Source organism: Macrotis lagotis, chromosome 5, assembly GCF_037893015.1.
Source record: "Macrotis lagotis isolate mMagLag1 chromosome 5, bilby.v1.9.chrom.fasta, whole genome shotgun sequence".
Taxonomy (NCBI): Eukaryota; Metazoa; Chordata; class Mammalia; order Peramelemorphia; family Peramelidae; genus Macrotis; species Macrotis lagotis.
This window is the reverse complement of record NC_133662.1, coordinates 239,765,644-239,780,298: the sequence shown is the minus strand read 5'-3', so window position 1 is coordinate 239,780,298 and position 14,655 is coordinate 239,765,644. Positions and strand designations below refer to the sequence as shown.

The following is a 14,655-nucleotide window of genomic DNA, read 5'->3' as shown; positions in this document are numbered from 1 at the left end:
TATCCATGGCTTTCTTTCCCATAGTGGTTTGATTTATTTAGGTGGGAAAATCAAAGTCAGAATAGAGGAAATTTCTTTCACTTGATTCAGTTGGTTCTTGCTTTTCTTCGCCTACTGTAGCTTCAGAGTCATCTGGTCTAATTCCAGTTAAGATGTTATTTTCATTACCATGTAAGTCATTTATACTTAACCAAAGGTACATTTGTTCCCTTTGCTTTTTAAACTTGAGAACATTTGATTTTAAAAACTACTCTGATCAGGTAATTAGCTCTTTTAGTAAATGTTCCTGCCTCCCAGAAGGCATCTCTCCTGTCTAGTTCTCTGTGAAGAGTGGGTCAGATGTCACCTCTGAGTGGGTCTGCGGGCCAGGAAAGCACCAGATTAGACAGGTTGTACCATCCTTGTCCAGTGTAAACTGTCATTGTACACAAATCATTGTACATTTAGGTGGCATTGCTTAGGGACAGGCAAAGGCTTTGTAACATTTCCAGGCAGTGGAAATAATTTTTAATGTAGTCTAACTTGCTTCTTTAATGATTATATACTTTTATTAAACTACAAAATACTTGTTATTCAGTCCTGTTCTATAGCTCAGAACTGACCAATCAGAATGGGATTTCATTTCAAGGTTTTAAGTGTCTAGTGTTTGTTGGTAAGATGGTGCCTAACAGGTCTTCCTAAGGGGAAAAAAATCCTTTCTGTGTGTTGGGTTTCTTAGTCACATTAGATTTTTATGATGCTATCTAATATTCATTCTTTCCCACTGGATAATGTGTGTAATTTATTTGGACAAGTAGAGTAAAAGAAAAATGCCAAAGGCTGTGTTAATCCTTTTTTATTTGTTTTTTTAGCAATCCAGAAGTTGAAAAACTGAGATATGTTGATGTCATTAGTATTGAAACATAGAGATCAAGTCAAGTGGTTGTTATTATATTAAACTATATTATATGTGCTAATTTTTATATAAAGTAATTTTTTCTCTAATCTATTAATACCAAAGTTATGAATGAGATACTAATTCAGAAAGATGATAAATAATATATTAAAGGAAAAAAGGCTTGAGTCAGAAAGTCTAGCTAGAAATCCTGTCTCTTTTTATTCCCCCAGTAAACTTTGAACAGATCTCTTCATCATCTAGGGCCTCAGTTTCCTTCTCTGTTTCTTCCTGTGATCCTCCTCATTCAGGAATCTGCTTGTTGACTACAGTAGCTCTTGGGAAAACAGTTCTATCCATTAGAGATTTTTTTTTTCTAAGATTCTCTATCAACTACATGGCATAGAGAAGTGATCTCATGAGGTCATTTTCTAGTCACTGACAGATAAAGAATTAGAATTTTGTCATTTCATTGACTATGGAGATAGATTAGAAAAACTATTAATATTTTCAGTACTAGTTGTATTAGGGTAACTAGGTGGACCTGTGGATAGAGTGCTGGATCTAGAAGGCAGGAAGGCCTGAGCTCAAATCCCTCCTTAGACACTTAGTAAGTTGATGATCCTGGGCAAGTCACATCACCATGTTGGCCTCAGTATCTTCATCTGTAAAATGAACTGGAGAAGGAAATGGCAAACCACTCCAGTAAGAAAACCTCAAGTGAGGTCACCAAGAGTTTTATGTGACCGAACAAAAGCAACGTCAATTGTAGGCATGAGAATTAGGGGTTGTTCATTATAAATTTTTTTTATAGACCCATAACTGGATCACACCTTCTATCAAAGTTTAGTTGAATGCCCCAAATATGCTCTGCACTGGGCTCCAAAAACTGCTTATCCTATAAAGAGAATAGCTACAGAAAGAGGAAGTATTTCATGAACCAGAGCTTTGATGAAGGAATCAACATGATATGAGGGGGGAATGAGTGATACATGTGTATGGTTATACATATATTAGAGAATGAGAAGAGTATCCCAGCTTGAGTAGAAGAAACAGTAGGAAGGGAAGAAACATTTCTTAAGTTCCTACTTTGTACCAGGAACAATTTAGAACTATCTCATTTGAACCTTACAACTTCCCCAGAAAGTAAATGCTGTGATCATCCCTGTTTCTCAAATGAGAAAACTGAGGCAGAGGTTAAGTGACTTGACCAAGACCACATAGCTAATAAATGTCTGAGGCTGGGATGTGAACCCTGGCCTTTCTGACTCCAGGTCTAATGCTCTATTAATTTTCTTCCAAGCTGCCTCTGGCAACAAATTTAACACTAAGGTAGAGCCATACTCTGGAACATTTAAAAAGTTTGAAGTAAATAGATCAGACAGGAGGATAGCACTGCAAGTTCTTGAGGAGAGTGCTTTGGAACAGTGATCCTGTCAGTTAAATGATGTGGCTTTATATTAGAGAGGAGAGATTAGAGAGTTGGAGATTGAAAAGCAATTGGACCAGGGAGTATGATCATCCAGCAATGAGATTTAGACAGGAAAAGGAATGAACTTGAAGGCATGATGATGCTATTCTCTTACATTTATGGAGTACTTTGAGATTTATATAGAAAGCATTTTAAGAATTCTTTGATCCTAACAAAATCATTGGGAGACAAGTCATGCCAAATATTAATCTGCCCTTTTTTATTTGTTTGTGGTTTTTTTTGGCAAGGCAGTTGGGTTAAGTGACTTGTCCCAAGTCATACAGCTAGGTAATTATTAAGTGTCTGAGGCTGTATTTGAACTCAGGTCCTCTTGACTCCAGGGCTGGTGCTCTATCCACTGTGCCACCTAGCTGCCCCTAATCTGCCCTTTTAATTTTTTTTATTTTATTTTTTTAGGTTTTTTTGTAAGGCAAATGGGGTTTAAGTGGCTTACCCAAGGCCACACAGCTAGGTAATTATTCAGTGTCTGAGGCTGTATTTGAACCCAGGTACTCCTGACTCCAGGGCTGGTGCTTTATCCACTGCTCCACCTAGCTGCCCCTGATCTGCCCTTTTTAAGAAATTTGAATAAACTGAGGTTAAAAGAGTTTCTCACATCTCCAGAGACTAGCAAGTGGTAGAGCCAGAGGTCCAGTGCTTTTCCTAATACATCTTAGTGTTGGTACCCTTGAATTTAATCACTGACTTATCCTTTCCCTCACACCCAGTTTAGAGGTCTAATTTTAGAGGACTGTTGAGGACAAAGCAACTGTAGGATTTTTTTCTCCTAGGAAAAATTCCTTTTTTTAGCAATGGGATTTATCAGACAGTTATTTTTCCTGTGCTTCTCTTAACATAAGGATTTGTCCATTTATTTATTTATCTATTTATTTATAGGTTTTTGCAAGGCAAATGGGGTTCAGCGGCTTGCCCAAGGCCACACAATTAGGTAATTATGAAGTGTCTGAGACCGGATTTGAACCCAAGTACTCCTAATTCCAGGGCCAGTGCTTTATCCATTACGACACCTAGCCGCTCCATAAGGATTTATTTATGACATATCTGTTTAACATTTTGGTTAACTTGATTCTGCTGCCTCCTGCTCCTCAAACTCAGTCTGAGTTGTTGACCTTCAGTTTAATTTATAAATGATGACCTAGCTCTTGATCTCAAAACAAGCTTCTTTCTAAGCTAACTTTTCCTTCAGTTGCATTTTGTCCTTTTGTGAAGTGATGTTGCTTATGATGTTCTGTCTTATTTTAAAATGAACTTGGATTCAAAACCTATGTGGCCTTTGACTGTCAACTCTCTCTGACCAGAAGTTCAGGTGGTTTGCTGAATAAGATGATTGGGAGGCTCTTTCTGCATTCTGATTTTGGTGATTGTTTACCATTGTTCATGTTTCCGAAGAAATGGTCCATTTTTGCCATTTCACCCCCCTCCATTCTTCAGGGCTGACAACTTGATTAAACAAGTTGGGTGAGAGATGCTCTATTGCAGGATTATTTTATTTCTATTGCATTTTATCTTTATCTTTTTTCTAATTTGATATTGATTTTGAATTTTGAACCTAATCAAAGATCTGTCTGCTCATTGATGACTTTGAAATGCTGAGACAGTCAATCTCATTTTTTGTGTTCATTGGTCAAAATGTCTATTATCTCTTCATGAAGAAAGTATCATAATACATGTAAGAGGCTTCTGACTCAGCTATAGGCCTTTTTATTTTTTGAATCTTAACAATATTTCACCATCCTCCCCCCTTATCCATTTTCACATTGGAGATGTATATTGATTTTATTTGGAAGATTTTGTTTAGTTCCTTATTTCTCCACACTGGCAGTCTCCGTAGTAGAGGTGAGTATATAACCTGCATTATCATCATGGTGTTCTGTTTGATTGTGTTCATGAACACTAACTATGTGCGGAAAGATGAGCAAACATCCCATGAACTGATATTTCGTGCCCTTTTAAAGCACACGATTAAATCAGTTATTCCATCTCCTTTATTAATCTCATAGAGGAGAAGCTGACAGCCTTTCTTTCACTTAGATGCAGTTTCTTTGTCTTCTAGTTTCCTGAAAAGAGGAAAATGTGAATATGTGATCCATTTCCTCCTAGTACTATCTGTTATCTTAGTGAGCTTTGGACAGAAATCATATATTTCTTACCTACTGTTATACTAATGTACATAGATGGATGCTTTTAGAGGATGCTTGTTAGCATTCCTGGCCCTGTGTCCACCAATATGTCACCATTATTTAAGAAGCCCACAAAAGGGTGGATGTCAGGATGCCATTTTATGGTTTTGTTTGTTTTATGGGTCATCATTCGAAGAGCATCTTTCTGGTTGTGGCTTAGTCTCTGAATGGGGAAGCAGTCATTTGATAGCCAGATCAGTAGCAGCTTTTGGTGATGGACCCTAACCTAATTGGTGTATTAAAACTGGCATAATCTTTGAGAACTCAAAGTCATCCTCTGTACCATAATGAACTACCAGAGACATCACTTCTGTGGAGTCTTTTCTGTTCCCTCCTTTTTGTTCCACCTTTAGCAGCAGAACTTTCTAAATTCTAGCAGCTAGAAAGCTGTTGCTTTTTTTTTTAAACACCTCAGGGCCTAGGACCAGTGTCTGGTCATGTAGTAAGTTTGTTGTTGTTGTTTGCAAGTGGCTTGCCCAAGACCACACAACTAAGTAATTATGAAGTGTCTGAGGCTGGATTTGAACTCAGGTATTCCTGACTCCAGGGCTGGTGCTCTATCCACTGCGCCACCTAGCCACCCCATGTAGTACGTTTTAATAAAAATGCTTATTGTTTTGGAAGAGATTGTTGGATATCTACCTTTTTTAATAAAACAAACTTTTTGTACATAGGAAAGTCATACTGTATGAAAATGTGAACTGCTACTGGCATCATAAGAAGTTAATAGACTCAACATTGATCCTGGAAGTACTGGATTCTTAGGTAGTTTGTCTTTACGAAATAAATTTACTATTACAGTTTTGTTTTTGGTTAATAAAAAGGATTGCTACAGGACCAGGGTCAGAGGGAAGCCAGGATGGTACTTTTGAAGCTTCAAAAGTAAGTTTTTACCCACCTTCTATCTTAACTATGGTTTTGAAGCCAACTGATTTGTACAGTAGCTTATTTTTTTCTTTTTATTATTATTTTGACAAATCTCAGCAAACAAAAAATTTCCCTATCTAAAGAAGAACAGAAAAAGAGGATTGAACATTATTAAGGTCTGATTTTGGTGAGGTTTATGGAATTCACATTTGATTGATAGTTCCAACCCTGCCTGGCCCTCGTGTCCTCTTCTGACCTTGCTTCATTTTTTGCTGTAGTTTTTTTTAGGCTTTTTCAAGGCAAATGGGGTTAAGTGGCTTGCCCAATGTCACACAGCTAGGTAATTATTAAGTGTCTGAGACCGAATTTGAAGTGAGGTACTCCTGACTGCGCGGCGGTGCTCTATCCACTGCGCCACCTAGCCGCCCTTTGCTGGATTTTCTTAAAGAATAACTTAATTATTTGTGATTAGAAACTGCCAGAAATATGTGTTTTTTGTATAGTTCAAATTATTTTTGGGGGGGGCAGTCAACAAAGGAGGGCTGTAGATGAAAAGGCCTTTCTCCCTAGGTTTTTGAGCAACTTTGTTGGCAGAGCCAAAATTAGTAGGAATTTAATATTTTGTCCTTTTTTTTTAACATGATGTTTGGCTGAGCCATGAAACACCAGGCAGGGTTCATGAATGATATGGAAAGATGGGGGAAATGATCTTGGCAAGAATCACCAAAGCTTCAAAATGGCAATAAAGTCATCCTGCCTATTTTCCACCTTACTGAAAGATTAAAAATAGATCGTACATATCAAATACTTTGAGATTCTAAAGGGACCATTTCAATTCCAAGTGCATGTGCCATTTTGATGCCGATAGTGCCAGGGAAGCTAAGTATCGTGTTTGCTGCAGACAACAAAAAAAATTTCCCAAAGGCAAAAAAGGGCTTTGAGAATGAAAGTGCGGCCGGGGTGGTGCCTCCCCCGCCGCTCCCGCCTCATCCTTCTCTCAAGTCTTTGTCAGGGCGCAGGTGATGCCGCGCCTCGACCCGCTGTTTCTTTTTCATCAGATTTCGTCCAAGCGGCATTATGCCCCGAAACACCGGCCGGGCCGCCGGACGCCCCCCACACCTGGCCGGCTCCTGCGTCACGGAGAGCCCGAGTCTCCGCCCGCAGGGCTGCCCTGCGCGGCCGCCGGGGGCGGGCCCAGCCGCCCGCCCTGCCCCCTCCCCGGGCAGCGCCCGCGGGCCCCGGGCCCCGGGCCCCGACGCCGGAGGAGGGCTCGGCCGCAGCCCCTTCCCCCGGGAGCCCCGGCTCGGGGGGGAGCCCCCGCTCGGGGGGCGCCCGAGGAGCCGGGCCGCGCTAACAAAGAGCAGGCTCGGCGGGGCCGGGGCCGGGCCGGGCCGCCCCCGTTGGCTGCGGCGCTCGTCTCTCCGCGGGCTCCCCGGCTCGCCATTGGTGGAGCCCGAGCTCGTCCCGCCGGGAGGGGGCCGGCAGGGGGCGGGGTCGGCTTCCGGCGGCGGCGCGGGGCCTGGCGGGGCCGCCGGCTGGGAGGGGGCGGCGGCGCACGGGGGAGCGGAGCGCGGCGCGGCCGGCGCCGAGGGAGCCCCGCGGGCAGCGAGCGGCCGCCGCCTCCGCCGGGCCACGCGGGCCCCCTGCCCCCATCCTCCCGGGGCGGGGGGCGACGAGGGTGGCGGCGCCGAGCGGGCCGGGCCGGGCCGGGGCGGGGCCCGGGGCCGAGCGAGCCGGGCGCGCCGGGCGCCGCCGCAGAGACGCAGCGGAGACGCAGCCCCGCGGCGCGGCCCGGAGGTGTGTGCTGGGCGGCCCGGCCGGCCGAGCCCCGGGGGGCGCGGGGGGCGCGGGGGGCGCGGGGGGCGCTGTCGCCTCTGTCTGTCGCCCGCAGATGCGCTGCGAGAGCTCGGGATGCGGCGTCTGATGCAGCAGAACGCCGAGCCGGGAGGGGGCCGAGCCGGGAGGGGGCCGGCCGGGCGCCGAGACGGCTCGGGAAGTCTGGAGGAAGTGGGGGGCCTGGGGAAGGAGGGGGAGGCCCCCAATGTGCCAAGCGGAGGCCCAGGGGACCTGGGAGATCCTGATTCTCCCCGCGGCTAAGTTCACCAGCCAGGCGATCTTTGCCTCCTGTTTTGCTTTACCTTTATGAAAACTTAATAACTCCATCAGACTATTTATGTGTAGGTTTCGGCCTTTTCTGAGGGAGCAGCCAGGCCTGTGAACGGAAATCGATGTTGGAAAGAGAAAAACACGAGTCCCGGCGGATTTTTGTTGAACTTATTTTTTCTTTCATTTGTTTTCTGGGTGATTTGAATTTGGGGGACAGGTGTTCCTATTATTTAATCTTGATTTAACAAGCTCTCTGGTGAGATTCTATAATTTGGGGTGCGTTTATTAGAGGAGAGTGTTAATCTCCAGGAGAAATGGATACTACTTGCAGATGTGAAATTGGAAAAAAAAAAGTCCTTCCAGGAATGGATCTCTAATTGGAGATGAATACTGAAATCCTTTGAAACAGATGATGTATGTGGTTTATGTAAAAGAGAATAGTCATTAGGTGGCTATGTTGATTACAGACTTGCTTCAACCGGGCATTTTCTACTAAATTCATGGAACAAGTTTCTTAGGTTGATTAGCCCAGAGCATGTATGACTAATGTCTTTAGAGCAAAATTCCCCAAGAGTGGAATGCCAGGTTTTTTAAGCACTTTGGTAAATATTAATTAAAGCTCTTCAGAGTTCATTTTAGTAAGCCAAGCAACAACTTACTGATGTGATTTTAAGTAAAGGCCAGTTATGAAAGCAGAACCTATACGACAGTATTGCCTCTTACCTGCAGGGTTAGCTGGGCCAGGGTTTTTTTTTTTTTTTCCTTTTTTTTTGTCTCAGAGATGATTCATAAAATCCTTGGTGGACTGCAGTTTGTTATGAAAGGCAATAGCCTGAAGTGGGCAGTCAGGTTGTATACTATATTGTTCATCTAGCAGGTAGAACACAATTTGATGTCTACTTTATTGTAGCTTTGGTTCAGCCTTGAGTCAACATCTGGTTTCTGAATTTAGCCAAGCTTCTGTGGGAGTTGTGTCTTAAGGAAATTTTACTGAGGGCAGGACTAAATCAGAAGAGATTCATTACTATATTCTAGCACTAAACTGAAGTCCCTCCTACACATAAGGGAGCCCTAAGAGATGATCTGAATAAATGAAGGTGTTTAGGCATATCTGAGATTATTTAATTGTGAACTCCCTGCATCTCAGAGTTCTTTTGTATCCCTCCACATCTCTAGCACTGTGCTCTGCACATGGGTAATCAATGGATACTTACTCATTTTTTCAAAATTGTGCAATGGTATTATTTTTTCCCTCAGGTCCCTCCAGCGGATTTACTCAAATCCAGGAGGTGGTGGTAGTGAAAGTAGAAAAGAACATTGTGAAATGTATTACTGAGAATGAGCAATAAATAAGGGGGATTACTTAGCTTTAAGCTCTTGGAGGTAGTGAAGCTTGCTGTTGAGTCAAAGGAAGAGTTCTTTGATACATTCTAAGATATAGTAAAGTTATGTCATGGTTGATTTTTGTCTTTTGGCCTGTGAGGACAGTTGGTATAGCATTATAACATAACTATATCCTGTTCATTTTTCATATTTTATTTTCTTTGCTTAGTGGAATCAATATTTTTCATGTAGCAGCAATTTCCCCAAAGAACTTCCCCCAAACGAGGCGGGGTGGGGGGGAGCTATGTTTAGAAATAATCATAGGTATGTTTCCACTAATCTCCAAATATGATTTAAAGTGGATGCATAATGGGAAACCCTCAAATGTTATGTCTTGTAGAGGAACAATTATATGAAATCATGACTTCTCATAATCTCTTTGGCTAAGAGACATTGTCCTGCTGGGGTTGAAGTAGCTGGTTTAATTTTCTTCAGCAATCTGTTTACACCCATCCTCGTATTTTTGATCAGCAGAGCTTAAGGTGTGGAAAGAAAAGGGAGTTTTGTGCTTCTCCCTAAAAGGAAAAGTAAATCCAGGCCCCAAATCACACCAGAAATACGAAATTACTCCCTTGAGAAGAAGGTGAAAGAAAAGCTGGAACCCTTAGTGTTGCTTGATTACTGCATTCATCAGCTTGGCTGTTTTAAGGTTTGGATTAGCTCTGTTCTAGGTGAAAAAATATTTAGAGACAAAAGAGACCTGGGAAAGCTGTTCTCCTAGGTGAGAGACAGCTTGGAGACAATGAATGCATTCATATGGTGATTTGCCTGATGGTAATTTTTAGCAGTTCCGCTTTATCTAGCAGTTGTTGGAAACTACATTTTGTATTTGTTTGAGGACGAGGGCCCCCTTCCCACTGGGCTGCACTCTTGGAGGTTGAACCTTTTGAGGGAGCCGTTTACGGTTCAATCTGGAGCTGGAGGGTAGAGGACGGAGTGGAGACTGTTATCTGTTTATGGCTCAGATAAGAAGCTGGAAGAGATTGCTGGCGGGTTTCTGAACTCTGCCTAATGAATGGTTGCTAGGCAAATTGCATCTCAATCAGTTTAATCCTCGAGATGTCATTTACAGGTCTGCTCTTTGTGAGGGCCGGAACTCTGTCTTCTGACTAGACTATTAAGGCAACTTTGCTTATTGGGGGTTTGTCAGTGTGTATGGGGCGGGGGAGCTCGGGGGACTATTAGTAAGAGATTGGATTTAGTATGAGGACCGTTCACCTAGCTAGCTGTCGGTGATAATTGACCTACTAGCTTCTTGAATTCCTTTCCTGATATAAGGCTGAATCTTTTGGAGAGGTCATAATAGTTGGTTCTTTTTTTTTTTTCCTGGTGTTTTTTGGTTCTTAGAAAGTTTGGTTTTGTTTTGGGGGGGGGGTTGGGTTTTTTTGTTGTTGTTATTTGGTTATTAGAGAGGCTCAGACATAAAAAGGTATGCTTTGGAAATAGATCATTACCCTTGGTCTTGGATGAAAGGAATGATAGGGCAGCAGCAATAATCAACTACTGAAATGATGAAATAGTTTCCTATTGAGACTTGGAAAAAAGTGAAGATTATTGCCTAAACTTTTGGATCTTTTGGGAAAGAAGTAAAAATCCCCTGGCTTAATTACATCTGCCTTTTGGCTATTCTGTTTAAAAAAAAAATAATGCTCTTTTATTTTCTTGGAGTCTGAGGTTCCTTCTCTCCAACTTTGTTTCCTTTCATGTTCGAATTCTCTGAGTATTGAACTGCCCTTTAGTTTGACAAGCTCTTAGAATCTGGCTTAATTAGAAGCCTTCGTTTTCTGTAAACATATATTATGGTGAAAGAGGACCTGGGGCAGGAGTTAAAGGAATTCTTGAGTAGTTTGGAAATATCATACCTTGAAATTAAGAGTGAGATTGGAAAGTGTAATTGTTTGTCTTTCCTATTGAAGTTAATACAGGAACTTTCACAGGCCATGGAGTCCAAGATGGGATTTATGTGACAGCTTTCATTTGGAGAATTCAGTATTCAAGTATGATTGTATCTGTCATTTGTAGTTGTACTGTGATGGTGAAGTAGGTGATGCCCCTAGTTGATTCATGGGGAAACTAAAATCCAAAGAAGTTCAGTGATTACTTTTCTTGTTCTCTGTTGAAGAAATAAATAACTCTTTGTTTTTAGCTTCAATGGGGAGTAGATTAACACTCTGCAAAGCAGGTGTCTGGCTTACAGTAGGTGATTAATAAATGTTTATTGGCTGAATTACTATTTGAAATAATTTAAAACCTCCATACTCCATGATAGAGATAGCATTCTGACTGTAATGGGACTGCCCACGAAAGATATTCTACTGATCTTAGACTAAGGCAGTGGAGGCTTCAGAATAGGGGTAAATGGCCAGAAAATAATAAAAGTGGAGTGTGGAAAAGGAGTTGAAACTTGATGATTACATTTTGGTGGTGATAGATCTCAGGATCTTGAGGAGAATGAGATCAAATTTAGGCTGGTTAGTTGCTCTTCTAAACTTGTCTATTTCTTAAGAATTTGCCATATGTTTGAAAGTCATCACCCTTAAGCAGAGAAGACAATTAACCCTTCATTGAATGGTTACTTTCTGTTAGACTTGGTGCCAGATTCATCTCCCTGACCTTTCCTTTCATGATTCCAGCCAGCAATGTAAAGCCAAATTCGAAATAAGAATTGTGGATAAAATGTGAAATGTGTAAACTGCCCTTGAATCATTTAGCACTAGACCTGAGAAAGCTCAGCTTATTTCAGTATCCCTGAAACTCAATCTTTTCCAGTTTTATTAGTTACTGTGGGTAAAAAGCAAGAACAATTTAAAATCTACTTCCACTTTCAAGCAGAGCATTTTAAGAGATAATCTTAATAAATCCATATATCCTACTAACAGTTTAGGTCTCTTCCTGTCTTTAATTTTCGGTCCCAGAAACACTAACTCCCCTTCACAAAAGGAGAGATTGCTTATTGCCAGTCTTGAGAGTTAAGACCAATGAGGAAAAAATATAGGGGGTTGATTTGTCTTGGTAAGACATCCTCAAAATGCTAGACTGCTTGCAGCTGCTTTTTTCCCCCTTGTATTTAGGTGATTTTAGGAATTTAGTGTAGCCTTCTAGGAAGAAGCAGGGTGGGAAAGTTGAGTTTTTTAATAATGTTGAAGTGTTCCAACTTTACAACAACTGGACTTTCTCATACCTCCCTCCTCAGTTTCTCTTGGAAATCATGTGGGGGGGGGAACCAAGACCTTCTTGTCTTGTCTCACTGGCAAATCATGTGCATTTTACTCAGCTGTAATACTACTCATTGGATTATGTGAGAGAACTGTGATTTCACCAAGTTGAGAAAGAGGAGTTGAGACTTGGTGATTCTGCTCTACCAAGAAAGTATTTTTTTTATATTGATTTACTTACGAAGATTATCACAACTGTTAGGTGATTCTGAAATACACTTGAGTAGAAACTGATTATGAACAGTCCTTAAAAACCCCATAGTGATTTCCTAGATCTACAAAATAATGAACCTGAAAGAAACCTTGTGGAGCTTCTAGTCTAAACATTGTACAGTTAAGGAAACTGAGGCCTCTAGAGGTGAATTCATTTGCTCAAAGTCAGGAAGCTGGGGAAAATCTGGGACTAGAAGTCAGTGTTCTCATCGTTCCAGATTTAATTTTTAACTTCACACCATGATCCCTCTGCAGCTTGTACTTGTTAAGGAGTATTTAGTGGAAGAACAATATGGATTTCACTTATCAGCTAAATTGAATGCTGTAACATCCATAAAGATCTTTGGTGTCTCCATACCCAGCTGCTAGTTCTTTGTTTCTTAAAGTAGGTTTGAGGATCAGCTGCTCATCTGAGTGAAGAGCAGATTTTATGCCATTTGGAGAGGAAGGACAATTTATAGGAACTGAAGTTGTAAAAGAAATCATTAAGTGCCCCTTCCTGTATATCTCATCTCCCCTTCTAAAAGTTGAAATTGTCAATACCAGATGCCCCTCTTGTGCTTATCTTTATACTGCATCCCTGTGAAAGGGGATGGGAAGGATATCAGTATAAAAGGAAACTTGAAGTCTCTGGACATCTGTCTAATCAGAGTTCTCTCACTGCTCTAAGGAATTCTTTACTTGTCTTGCTGATAATTTCATCTTTCAAAAGATAGAGGAGAACTGCTATTTTTTTATTCTTACTAATAAGGAGGAATTGTTTAGTGCATTTGAAATGATGAAAGCCTCCAATTTCTTAGAGTTAGTGATAGATTAAGAGGGGCAAGTTGGGGATAGTTTTACATGAAGCCTAACCTCAGAGAGTAGCTTTCAAAAAGGCTAGAGAGTAGGTAAGATCTCATGGATATGCCAGGACTTGCCATATATCTTAATTTCAACATGGCATTTTGCAAAATCTTTCAGTATTTTGTAGACCAAATGGTAGTAGGGACATTGATGAGGTTTAAGGTCAATATCTGAAGAATCTTCATTGAAGGATTAAAGTTTTACCTGGTCTTGAAGGTGGGACTAAGTCCAGTGCATGAGAACTCAACATAAAGGCAGAAAAAAAATAAAAGCTGTGCACAATGGACTGAACTGCCTGTCTTGGTAGAAGCAATGAAGTGAGCCTGAACATGTTTCTGTCACTGGAGGTTTCTAAGTTACTTTTGGGGAATGTTGTAGAGGAGACAGAAGTACATTTTCCAGCAGGTTAGGTTAAAGTTATCCTTTGGTCTCTTCCAATTCAAAGATTGTATAGTAGTAGACTACTAGATGGTTAAAACCTGCTTGCCACCAGGTCCTGCCAGAACATTATCAGACAGAAGAAGGACCTAGGATTTATAGTGAACTCAAGATGAGTCAGCAGTGTGATATGGCAGTCAGAAGAGATCTTTTAGTCTTAAGCCAGAGGAATAAAGTAGAATATCCAGAGCAAGGGATTTGTTCTCCTATATTCTACCCGTCAGACTGCCAGTGTTCTTGCCACTGTACTGCCATTTAATAAAAAATATTCCTATGGAAACCACCCCACGAGGTCACAGAATCATAGGTTTAAAGCTGAAAGGGAGCTTAAGGATGGATCTGTGCTCTCTCCCCCACATCAATGGCCGTGCTGCAGAGATATACTCTCGTGTCATTTTAGGCTGATGGATGGAAGAGAATGTCTTGAATGTCAGTGAAAGGGAAATTTGACGTTAATACATCCAGTCAGTGGTTTTGTAGCAGATGAGATTATAGATATGGTTTTCATGAAGGACATTCTCTTAGAACTTCTTACTTAGAACAGAAACAGACCAAAGGGGACAAGTTAGCAGATAATCCAAACCTGCACCTGACCAGACTTTGTTATAAATTCACATAAAATGCTTTGCCCAGTTCTGTGAAGTATGGTGCACTCTGAGTGTGATGCTGTGTTAGAACATTTTCACAGAGTTGTCAAAAGGAACTTCTCCCTTGGAGAGAAGGCCTTCTTGGCCTATTTCTAGTCTGCATCAAAATTAGGGCAGAACAGTAAGCATTCAACATGGACTTTTATTTTTTAAGCAGCTGAACAGGTGTCCATACTGTGATACATCAGCATTTTCACTTGTACAACCTTTTTGGGAGATTACTCTTTTGTCTTTGTAGAGATGAGAGCTCACTGCTGCTATCTTAGAGAGATATATGCCAGTGTTGGATCTCTGAAACTAATGCCCCCAAAAGCCATTTAAACTGAAGTCATGGAAGAAACCCATGGATTTCTCTCCCTCATCCCCACTGTAATCCACCCACACTCATCTGCAC

The 14,655-nt window shown here is 41.5% G+C and overlaps 1 protein-coding gene across 2 annotated transcripts in view; it reads left to right on the top strand.

Annotated features, from left to right (window-relative positions):
• FAM222B (family with sequence similarity 222 member B) overlaps positions 1-14,655 on the top strand; it is a 64,537-nt gene that overhangs the window by 16,766 nt on the left and 33,116 nt on the right. Inside the window, exon 1 of one of the 2 annotated variants that reach the window (XM_074189075.1) lies at positions 7,124-7,210. The exons of the other annotated variant lie outside the window; for it this stretch is intronic. The gene's annotated coding sequence lies outside the window, so the exon portion shown is untranslated. Of the gene's footprint in view, positions 1-7,123; positions 7,211-14,655 lie in introns of those variants that run through there. 2 annotated transcript variants of the gene reach the window in all.